Raw genomic sequence first — 12,607 nt, 5'->3', positions numbered from 1 at the left:
GCTCCTTGCAAGGCTTCCTAGCCACTGAGTCTGTTTTGGGCAAGACGAGGAGGAGACAGTCAGGTTTATCTACTTTCCTGAAGTCCATATAAAGTAACTGGTTCTGATTCTCTGGTTCTCCTTCCCACTCTCTCCTCTAAGCAGCACCTCATCCCATCCACCACTGGCAGGCAAGATAAGACCCTTTTTTCTTTTAAGGGTTCATGGTCTTCAGGTGGTTCTGCCATTTCTGCTTCTGCTTTCTAACTGATGCTGCCAGCTCTGTGCCTCCTTGTCTATCTCTTCCCCTCCTTGTGAGAGTAAGGCTCAGTACTGGACTATACTGGCCAGTTGCGGGAGGATGCCAGCCTGAGGAGTAGAAGAGGGAGGAAAGAGAATATTAAAGGAAGGGGATGGAAATCGCTGTGACCCCTCATTCCTGTGAGTGTGACCTATGTCCGGTAGAGCTGCTGGTCCTGGAAAGGAGGTCAGGCTCTCGATATGGTGTTCATGGGGCTCCCTCCCATAACTTACAGGTATTCCTTAAGAAAAACTATATCCACAAATTAAATATGAAGAGTAGAGCATACTAAATTTCTTCCAAACCAGACCGTGTATCTAAAGCCTTAGTGAACATTATTATGATCAAACCACAATTAAAAAAAACAATTGCTTTTCAGAGAAGTTAATTCAAATGAAATCTAATGAAAATGGGAAAGTCTTACATGGGAAGCTCAGGAGATCCTCAGCAGGTGGCAATTTGTTAGCTGACTTGTACTCAGCAGAGTGACTCTGGCTTAAATCTAAGTGAGGATCTAGCTATTGTATCCAGTTTCATGCAAAATACTCAACCAATTTGTGTGTATCTCATCAAGAGCCCTGTCAAAGGTCCCAGGCAGACTGGAAGTCCAGAAGCAGCTACAGTTAATCAGGAAATGAATGGCAATATCTCCCAAATTTATATGGGAGCAATAAGCAGTCAGAAACAAATGAATTTTTAGTAATTACAAGTGGTGGCTGACTTTTTTTTTCCCCTTACTTAAAAATTGCATCTGAAGGTTCTAAAATGTAGAGAGGCATCTGTTGTTGGGGAAAATGTGTTTAAAAATATGGTGTTTTCTTTGCAAAGAGCCAGAGTAATAGGTCTTAATGTAGCAGGGCTGAGTCTTTATGTTCCTTGCTTATGGAGCATTGAAGAGAAGAGTAATTTATCAGGATTATTATGTTAAGAGAACAGCAGCAGCACTTTGAGGGCTTACTCAAATAAATAACCATGTAAAGAAATATTAATTCTAATGGATTTCCTGTACATGCCATATGGGTGCAGGAATGTTGATGAAGTGACTCCCCTGATCGTACTTATCTGTCCTGGTTTTCAGCTGGCACAGTCAATTTTCACAAGAAGCTGGGAGGGGACACAGCCAGGACAGGTGACCCAAACTAGCCAAAGTTGATATTCCATACCATACGATGTCATGCTCAGTATTTAGAGGGGGGAGTTGGCTGAGGAGGAGGGATCACTGCTCAGGGACAGGCTGAGCATTGGGTTCTGGGCAATGAGCAAATTGCATTGTATATCACCTGCTTTGTGTATTCTTTTATTTGTATTGTTGCTGTTATTTTCCTCTCCCTTTGCTGTCCTTATCCCAACCTATGAGTTTTACTTTCTGATTCTCCTCCCCGTCCCACTGCGGGGGGGTACAAGGAGTGAGCAAGCAGCCACGTGGTACTTAGTTGCTGCCTGGGGCTAAACCATGACGTTATCGCTAGTGCCTGCAGAAGAACAACGGGTTATTGGAGAAACGTAACTTTGTTTTTAAAACAAAACAAAATCCCCCCATTTCCCCTGCCTCCAAAGAAACTAAAACATCTGAGGCTATGGTAGGCAATTTACTTTTTTTAAATCTTAAAAGGATATACCCATCTTATTCCTGGTGGGCTTTGCTTTAGATGTTTTCCCTAGAACTTTTCCTAATGAACATAATGACTGCCATTTCCCACTCTTTAAATTGCAGGAATCACCCACCCTGTGATATCTGTCGATAACTTAGTGGAGAGATGTTCCGAGCAATTCCAGCTTCTTGTCACTAGAATTACTTTAAAAACATTGTATGTGTATATTAAAAAAAAAAAAAGTGTGCGTGTGTATATATATATCTCCTGCAGCTTTTGTAAGCCAAGTCCTCACTTTCTTCTATGCTAGTGTCTCTCAAATAGAGAGCAGGTACCTGAAAGGGCAGGCTGATGATGTCTGAATTTGTATTTTATTGTCACTAATCTGTCCCCCAGCTACAAGTCCTTTGCTTCAAGTAAGGTATCATAAAAACATGTAACAATGAAAGCTCTTTTTATTTTTTGATGAGCTCAAGTTTTCACTGTGTTTTGGGTTATAGCTGCAGGCTGACTTACTTTCCCTCATCACTCATAGGCATGGGACCCTTTTTCTTTCTAGTAAATTAACAGGAGATTTGGAAAAATCCCAAGTGCAAACAAGCTTCTGCTATGTATAGTACCAGTTACCTGTTCAGGCTGCGTTATGTCAGTCTTGTTAAACTCCTCTGTAAGCTCTTGTTCTGACACAGCATTCACTTAATCTTTGCCCTATTGATTTAATCTAAAAATACATGTAGGTTCCTATCTATGTAAACCTGTGAAGAAATTGATGCAAAAAGACCTATTTCTGAAGACTGCAGAAGAAATGCTGTTTAAGTTGAATCCAAAACACAAAGTCCAATTTTAGTGAAACTGTAAATTGAAAAGCTGGGCAGTCCATCTGGAGGAGGCTGCCTGATGCATTCATTTCCCATTTCAACAGCTTTCTCCACCTGCTAATGATGCATTTGACTGTTAGAGGCTGCCCTGCTGATTGCACTGCTCCCAGGAGAGGGCAGTTCAGCTCTTTTTGATTGTGAGCTGCATCGAGCTGCCGGCATAGTAATTGTCAGCAAGTTTTCAGGGTAATTATGACCAAGCCAGTAAGCGAATCATGAGTTTGCATCCAGATGGCTGTTCAGAAATGAGGGGTAGACAGAAAGGGGCTGTTACTTTGGAGGGAAAGAAGGTATGTTCCCAACTGGAGCACTGCATTCATAATTCCTGGCAGGTTGTTAGTTTTGTGATCTTTTGTGCTGTAGCAAAACTGCACGACTTCCGTCTTCCTTCTGTCTTTAAAAAATTGATCTCGGGCTCTGTCTTTTGTAGTTCTTGGTGATGTCCGTCCTGCTAGGACCAAGGAAGCCATTCATTGCACTAAAGCGGTTACTTAAGGAAGAACATCTGGATGAGTAGTGGGCTCATGATCTCTAGGAGAAGGTGAAGGCCATTGTTGGAGGCAACTGTTGAGGTGGATGTGATTATTGTAGCTGCTGCAGAGGTCACAGGGAAAAGATGTTAACTGTGATTTTTTTTTCCCCATTCAAAATACTTTTTTAAAAAAGTGAAAATTGGGGCCTTGGTAACATCAGGGCTCAATCTTTCAATATACCATCCGACCTCAATTTTTAGATGACTAGAGGAACAGTAAGTGCAATTAGAAAATGCTGAATGCTAAAATAGCCCAGAACAGGCAAATTTCTGGCAAGATCTTGCTGCTGTTCATGAAAACTCTTCATGTTTGTTTTCCACTTGGTATTTCATTGAATGCAAGCTGGAGTTTTGCTTAGACTAAAACTGTCATTTAACACATGACTCCAAGGAACAGTTACTTTGTCGTAGAGAAAATGTTTTTTTTCACTCTGTGAACTGTCAACAGAGTGATGATAGTATCTTATGAAATGTAGTTTGTGCTTCAACTCATATTTGACTACAAAAAATTCTCTGAGCACTGACAAATGGCATTAAGGGCAGCATGATCTACAATGTTCGACTCATGGTTGTCTTCTGCTATGGATTTCAGTTAGTGGATGGTGCACCAGCTTCACTCTCTGAGACAAAACATGAATAACACTGAGATGGAGAAGTTGTTTTAAACTGTAAATATTGTTACTGTTATTAAAGCTTTTATTTTTTCTCCTTGTTCTCCATAGTCTCATAGGAAGTATGAGTTATTGCTGTGTAAACCTTTTTTATTGCTGGAAAGAAAAAGTCAGTTTTGCTTGAATTTTAACAAATAGTACTTTTCATTAAGATGAAAAACAAAGCAGAAATTAATTTGGATCAAATTCATGACTTAGTCTGAAAAAAAGTCAGACTAATTTTTTAAGATATCTTTAACATCAGAGGAGCAAAGGAGATGAAGAGTGAGATTTTTACAGAGCCGTGAGGGAGAGAGGTGGGAGGCAGTGCAAATACCCCTCTTCCTCAGACAACATACTTCGGGGTGATGGCCTTTGCTAAAGATGTGACGAACTCCTACCTAAAAGGACCTCAGCAGCCAATGTTCAAGTCACCATGGTAGAGGCTGTAGGGTTGTTCTCAGTCTTTTATTAGTACTCTGCCAGTTTGTCTAAAGACCTGAAATATTTATGAGAACAGAACTGATACCTTGGTGTCCTGCCTGTGAAGTAGATGCTCTCATCAGGCCAGGGAGACTTTCTTTTCATTGTCAGCTCAGCAGCTATTAGTCTCTGTTACAAACTGGATGACCTCCAGGCAGAGAGGCTGAACTTTTCATGCCACCTTGGAAGAGAGGCCCGGAAGCTTTGCTTTCCTGCTTCCTTAGGTGCGGAGCGGTGGCCCAAAAAGATTCACTTCTTGGGGCTTCTCTAGAGACATTTCATGCTCACTTGGAAGGATGTGCTCAGCGGCTTGCACAGCACAGCCTTGGGACACACTCTTGTTCCACCGTGAAAGCACTTTCTGGAAAAGGGAAGTCTTGTTTCAAATCCCTGTTGTTAATCGGGCAGAGAATGAATTTCTGGGTGTTCCATATTCTGTGTAAATGTCCTTATTACGTGGGTAGAAGGCATTTATTGTCCTCTTCCATTTTGTGGGTGTGCCCTGAAAAGAAAATTATTTAGCTGAAATCTATGGGAGAACTTAGGCCACTTTTAAAATCACAGCACATAACCTCCTTCCCTGGGATGGAATTTCTCAGCATTAGAAAGAAATGTCTCTCCCTGGCTTGGCTAGCTGATGTTTTGGGTAAGAGTTGAGTCATCATATCCCTGAGCTTCTGTTTCTGCCTTTCCTACTTCTAGATAACCATCTAAAAACCATGTTAACAGGACTGAACATTTATCTTTCCTGGGCATTGCCTTCAAACGTAGTCACTATGTGCTACTGGGCTAACTTCCTAACTGGCTGTTTTCAGTAATGATATTTGCATCTCTCATATGTTGTGGTGGGGTTTCTTTTCCCCCCAAACATTAATTTAGTGGCAGAAAATAGAGCAAGTCCTGGATAACCTTAGATAGCTGAGCTCTTTTAGAAACTGATATGAGAGAAGCTGGTTTTCATTGTGTTGCAGAGTGAGAGGACCACATGTGTTCATCTGACATGCCTGATGTAAAGAGCAATAATCTGGATAGCACGTGGGGAATTAGCAAAGTTCAAGGCATCTGAGCACAACAGGGATTTTTGCTTTCCATTAGAGATTTGAAAAAGCAATGATACACTGTTTAAGGTAATGAACTTAGGTATTGCTTCAGCAAGCTCTTATCGTGGGCATTATAGTAAAGTGTATTTCAATTGGAAGTTGTAGTATTATATCGTAGCAAAATGATAATGGGAGGGGCCAAGACATGATAAAATTAGGAAGCAAACTCTTGATCATTTGGGTAATAATATCTTATGATCTGTCCAGACCTTAACTAGAAGGTAAAAGGCAGAAGTCTGGTTGCATGTGTTTCCCAATGCACTTAGAATTATTTGGGAGTAGAAGGAAAGGGAGAGAAATGAGGAAGCTTGGTCTTGGGAAAGGTTTGTGGTGAGTGAATTTTGTTTTGTTAAAAATCAAAGGCATTTGGAAAAAACACTTTAAAAAAATGAATTAATAACAGTTGAGATTACCCAAGCTCTCATCTCAGCCTACAGATTAGTAGATACTACTGTTCTGGTCCACTATAACATGAGTAATTCACCATCTGTGTTGAGTATATCACCTCCACAGGATGAAACCGGATCTCAGAAGCCCTCAGACAGGTAGGAGACCTCCAACAGGCTAATGCTGGGGCTGGGGACTGGCAGCACTTTTCTGTGGTGACTGTGAAACCCAACATGTTCTGGTGCTGCCATGCACAGGGAGCTCCTTGGAAAGCTGTGGGATTGTAAGATGTGGGCACAAGGAGCTGCTGAGGAGTGATCACTCGGGGGAGTATGTTACCATATCAAGGATGCCTCTTTGGTTTATATGAGTTGTTATGAGAGTAACACTCCCGTGACATTCATCTTTGCATTGCTCGTCACTGTCTTCGTACGGCTGATTATTATGGAGGATAAAGTAAATGTGGCATTCAGAAACATCCATCCTGGTTCTAGGAGCATCTACTTGAGGAGTGCTTGCCACTGGCAGCATGATAGAGTCAGAAGTGTTTGCAGCAGACACTTCCCTGCAAAGACAACTTTGTGCCAGGCTCCTTGAGGTTTAACTAGCGGGGAGTGGTGGGTGCACAGGGCAGGGTGCACACTTGGACAAGGCTCTCAGCTCTGCTTGAGCTGCCTTATCCTGATCTGGAAGCACAAGTCAGTTTTGAAACCGTGGCTGCATGTGCAAGTGAGACATGCAGGTGGCAGGAGGCTATCCTAGGAGCTCGTGCTTGTTGAAACAAGTCTTAGATTATGGAGGAAAGTGAGGAATCTATTCAAATATTTCTATCTGACATACTTCATCCAGCCATCTGAGGACCTGACTTCTTCACAAACATTAATGGAAGCTGCTGTGCAGCCCCAACATAAGCTCAATTACAGTTACACCCATGGAGATTATAGTGGAGTGCAAGCACCGTCTGTGATCACAAAGGTGATCTGCATTAGGGCTGACAGCATAACGCTGGCAGCCTGGTGCAGTGTTGTGATATAGGTATCAAGTGACAGATGAAGTGGGCAATAAACTTTATTAAGAGATTTAAATTGTTCCAGTCCCATCCAGGTAAAACCCCAGAAATTTATGATGATAATTTTGTTCTTAAAATAGTGAACCCCACCAAATGCTGAAACACGTTCAGCAACTAAGACTTCAGAGTCTTCCCCAAGGCCATGTAACTCTTTGTTACTTTACACTTGACTTAAATTACACCACTTAATGTATCTTTGTCCTCTAACCTTTGCCAGAAAGGTCAAAATCATTTGCTAGCAAATGATAAACTCGTTTCCTACCCAAGGACTCTCAGGAGTATAATGATTTCTTCAACTTACAAATGTATTTCTGACCAGCATGGGCAAACCTTGTAAAGGATTTTACTTTCTACCACCTGCTGTGCCCCGTGTACTAATCCACTTCTACAGGGACTGCTCACGAGCTGAGGAGAGTAAATTCTGCCGCTATTTAAAAATAAATAAGTAAATAAATTCAGTACAGTTAGATGCATTTTCCATCTCCTTCCCTTTAGATGTGCTATGGGCCCTGTCAAATTACACCATGTGAAAGGCCAAGATAAGCAGGTTTCAGTCCTGCACCAGTGACAGGTTTTCCATGCATAAACCCCACAGCTTTGAAGTCCATTATCTTGCAGTTCTGGGTTAGAAACTTCTTTTCTATTGGAGAGAGGACTCCCTGCATACCACATCAACTGGGCTTTCACTCTCAGCTGTAGGAAGTCTAATCGACACCAAAACCAACATAGTTTTCAGATCATTTGTGAGTGTACAATGTGTTTTGTAAGTTGGACTTGCGATCGCTAAAGTATCTGGCTTCGTTTATGAAAAATTATGAAGTAGCAATGACAAAACAGCGTAGCACTGCCAGAGTGCTTTGATGCGCTACTGGTGTGAACAACAGGTTGAGGACGTGAAAGGTGGGAATCTTTTCCTGGCACTGGCCCAGTGGATGCTGCAGAATACTGGAAGTTGTTCTCCTTTCAGTCTCTCCACTTCTAACCCACAGAGCCCATCCGTGATTTCAGAGACTGGGCATCTTACGCACATGGCTCACCTTTGGGTGTTAGACTTGCAGTTTCCTAGGGCAGGTTTTCCATGTAAGGAGGAGGTTCAGCACTTGTTGACAATCTGGACTTCGAGATGTCAAGTTTGATGGTTTCTCTTGGAAATCCTTCTCATTTGTGGAAATCTTGCTATGCCGTTAGGTGTGAGAAGTCTATGATTCTAGCTGTAGGACTGCTGTGAACTCAATGCACAACTTTTAAGTTGCTTTTCCCTGTGCAGGACACATTTATTTTGTTTTATTTGGTTTTCACTTTTTGCTGCAGTGTCTTTCTGAAGTCGGGCATGTTCTCTACACAAAGCAAGGAAGAAAACATATTTAATTTGTTTTCCTTTAGAAGTTACACCCCTTTGGCATGGCTTTCATTTACAACTGCAGTGATAACTAAGTAATTCATCTTCAGTGCAAATCAATAAGAGAATCTTATTTCATCTCTGTTTCCTTTCATTTTGTTTTTCTTTGCTACACCACTTTTCTCCTCATTGTCTAATCCCTCTGTTTGATTGGAGGCTCAACCCTGCCAAGTACTGCCTTTGGGTAATTGAGTCACTCTGAGCAGCTTTTTCCTGCAACCTCTGTCCTATTTGAGAAAGGTTGGAGCGCTGAACTGTTGTTCATATGTGCTTAAGTTTAACTGAATGTAGTTGTGTGTATGAACAGTTTTGTGAATAACTATGTCTTTTTATTTCCTAAATTGTGCATTCTTCACTGAGCTGGCACATGCTGATTGTCTTCTGATAGCCTCGTTCTGTAATCACTGCTGTTTCCTCCTTGGGATCTCTGCTGCTTTGCTGCACGTGTCAGATGAATCAGGGAACAAATCCTGGTTGGGCAGTGAGTGGAGCTTGTTTCTGAGAGATCTCTGCCTCTAGTCTCAGAGCCTGGGGCTTTTGCAGCAAATGGGAAACATGTAGGGAGAGATCCTGGGTTCATGGTTAGTGATCACCCCAGTGTGGCAGAGTCCTGGCCATGTTGAAATGTGGTCTCAGCCGTTGCCCATCAACATAAACTCTATGTAGTTGTGAAGACAAAGGAGAAGGATTTTTTTTTTCTATGTTCTAATTTACAGCAGAACACACAGTAGCTTTTAGCATTTTTCCGGGTAGGTGGAGGGAGACGGAGCATCACATTTTGAACAAAGGTACTGTATAAGCAGCACTCTTGTTTGATAGGATGTAACATACAGTATCACAGGTGAAGAAGTTGTTACAGGCTTGCCTCTCTTTTGCCTGTCCACAAAAGAGAGGAAATAATAGAGCCTCAAATCAGTGGTTTGCTACATCACATTAAATATGTAAATCTGTTGTTTTGAAATCTTGTGGTCAAAAAATGTCATTTGCTGCATGTTTTCTGTGGTCTTAACTAGATGCAATGGGATTTCATTAGGGTTTTTTCCCCCATCCTTTTCCTAAGTATGTTGTTTTCATCAAAAACTTGAAAACTTTCTATTTGGATATGATGTCAAAGCAGAAGCAGAGCATCTCTGAGACATCAGTGGGGTTTCTCTCTGCCTTCAGTCTCTTCTCTGAGCGAATGTCCATGCCCAAATTGTACATACTGCAGTAAACTGTTATGTGGAGCTCTGTAAATGCTCTTGCAATGGCTGACAGAGGGGAACTATTACATGCTTTATTACCTAGAATATATAGCTTGGTCATAAAGAAGAATAGTGACAAGAAGTACAGAACTACATTGCTTGTAAAGCACTAGGATGGCATAGTGAGGTAGCAAGGCCGCGAACAAAATTTCAAGTGATTTGTCCAAGATGTTCTGCTTTTGTTTAAAATTTTCTTGGGAGCTTAAAATATTCTTGTCAGCCTTTTCCTAATGGAATCCAGTTGTGGTACCAGCTATAAACAGGATCTCCTTTGCATTTCCTTGTGTTAATTTTCTCCTGTGCATCATTCAAACGATCTTTTGAGCTGTGGTGGGTTGACCCTGGCTGGGGGCCAGGTGCCCACCAGAGCCACTCTATCACTCCCCTCATTCACTAGACAGGGGAGAAAAAGTATAACGAAAAGCTTATGGGTCGAGATAAGGACAGGGAGAGATCACTCACTAATTATCGTCACGAGCAAAACAGACTGAACTTAGAGAGGGAATTCATCTAATTTATTACTAAGCAAAACAGAGTAGAGGAATGAGAAATAAAATCAAATCTTAAAACACCTCCCCCCACCCCTCCCATCTTCCCGGGCTCAACTTCACTCCCGGCTTCAACCTCTGCCCTCCCCCAGTGGCACAGGGGGATGGGGAATGGGGTTACGGTCAGTTCATCACATGTTGTTTCTGCCAGTTCTTCATCCTCAGGGGGAGGACTCCTCTCATTGTTCCCCTGCTCCAGCATGGAGTCCCTCTCACGGGAGACAGTCCTTCACGAACTTCTCCAACGTGAGTCTCTCCCACGGGCTACAGTCCTTCACGAACTGCTCCAGCATGGGCCTCTCCCATGGGGTGCAGACCTTCAGGAGCAAACTGCTCCAGTGTGGGTCCACCACAGGGTCACAAGTCCTGCCAGCAAACCTGCTCTGGCGTGGGCTCCTCTCTCCGTGGGTCCACAGGTCCTGCCAGGAACTTGCTCCATTGTGGGCTTCCCACGGGCCACAGCCTCCTTCAGGTGCCTCCGCCTGCTCCGGCGTGGGGTCCTCCACGGGCTGCAGGTGGAATCTCTACACCCCCTCATCCTTCCTCCATGGGCTGCAGGGGGACAGCCTGCTTCACCATGGTCTTCACCACGGGCTGCAGGGGGATCTCTGCTCCGGCGCCTGGAGCTCCTCCTCCCCCTCCATCTGCACTGACCTTGGTGTCTGCAGAGTTTCTTACATCTTCTCACTCCTCTCTCCGGCTGCAAAAGTTCTCTCTAACTGTTTTTTCTCCCCTTCTTAAATATGTTATCACAGAGGCACTGATTGGCTTGGCCTTGGCCAGCGGTGGGTCCGTCTTGGAGCCGGCTGGCATTGGCTCTATCAGACACAGGGGAAGCTTCTAGCAGCTTCTCACAGAAGCCACCCCTGTAGACCCCCCGCCGCTACCAAAACCTTGCCATGCAAACCCAACACATAAGCTGATGAGCAGAACTGCTGCTTATCCCCTTTTTTTGGGGAGCACTTCTGATGGGAAGCCAAGAGAATGAATTCTTCTTCCAGTTTAAATTAAGAGCTGCTTTAATGAAGTAACTGAGCTGTAATTAAACCTGCCACTTATTAGTCCCACGTCATTTCAGTTGCTGCTGACATGAAGCAGAGGTATAAATTTTATTACTGTGGGCTTCCAGCTGGAGAAACTGTCCAGTTCAGAGAACAGCTCTACATGTCAATCACATCAGCACTGAACATTAATTGTTTATTATCTATATGTAAAGACTTCAATAAAGTTTCCAGAGACAAACTTTCAGACCTAAAATACATCTTACAGTACTTTAAAGCTTTCCACTCAGTGCAGGCAACACTGTTGTATCTATTGAGCCTCTTATCCGTGGCTTGGGGTGTGCTGTACTAAATAGAGAAGGGTCACCTGTGTGGTAAAACATGGGCATGCTTTAGTAGTTTGTTTGCAATAAAAGAGAAAAAAAATAATAAAGTGGGCAAAATTAGTAATACTCCAGCAGAGGACAGGGTGTAGACTTGGCCTATCACTGCAGGGGATTCAAATGCTCAGTATGTGCAATTGTCTCTAGGAAAGACTGCTGATGGATGCACTATCAGTTTGCTATTTTTAACTCATGAATGTATGTCAAATTGTTAAGGAAACAATAAAAAACCCATGCTGAACCAAAGAGCACAACTAAGGGGGGATAAACAACTTCAGACTTTTGAAGTAACTTGATGCTGTGACTAGCAAAAATCTAAAGGTATTGGGCTGCTTCTAGTAAGAGCTGCTTCAGCTTATCCAGCCTCCTGGTAATTTACAGGGACCTTTTAAGGGGCGCAAGGGGAGTTATTAGAAATCTCCTTAGCTTGCTTTATGGACACCTAGGCAGAAATACTCATCTTTAAACACTTCTAAAGCAATATCTGTGAGAAAAGGAAGGTGATGCTGAATGAGACGCATAGGTATATCTGAAAGTGAGTTCTGTATTTGGAGAAAATCTGCCTGCTGGTGCCCACCAGCTGAAACCCAGACTGTCTAGCATCACTCCATATGCTGCAGTAATTGCTGTAATACCCATACTGCTCCATTTGGTATGGGAGTGCCATGGTTTGTCTGACCCAGTTTTGAATTTTCAAAGAACAGACTTTATTTAGCTTCAGAACGGCAGTTTCTTCTTAGCTTTGGATTGCTTTGCAGCCAGACTCTTGGAACAGCAGCATCATGGATGGTCAACACTGATGCTGTAAGTGACGGATATGGCATGCGAATCTCAGCATTGTTCTTATGGGTCCTCTCCCCTTTCAGTGCTAACATCAGGCTGACTGCCAAAGCACAGAGCAGGAGGACTGCACTTGTGAGTGGGACTTTGGATGTGTAGGAGTCGAAATCGGCACTCCTCTGCAGCAATAAGCTGGTGGAGCCTTTTAATTAGCCTTTGAGCATTGGCAATGCAGTTTTTATTCTGTGTTATACTTTAGAGTTTTACACTGCAACTCTGAG

The sequence above is a fragment of the Grus americana genome, chromosome 11, assembly GCF_028858705.1.
Source record: "Grus americana isolate bGruAme1 chromosome 11, bGruAme1.mat, whole genome shotgun sequence".
Taxonomy (NCBI): domain Eukaryota; kingdom Metazoa; phylum Chordata; class Aves; order Gruiformes; family Gruidae; genus Grus; species Grus americana.
The sequence above is the reverse complement of the archived record's forward strand: the minus strand, read 5'-3'. Positions refer to the sequence as shown.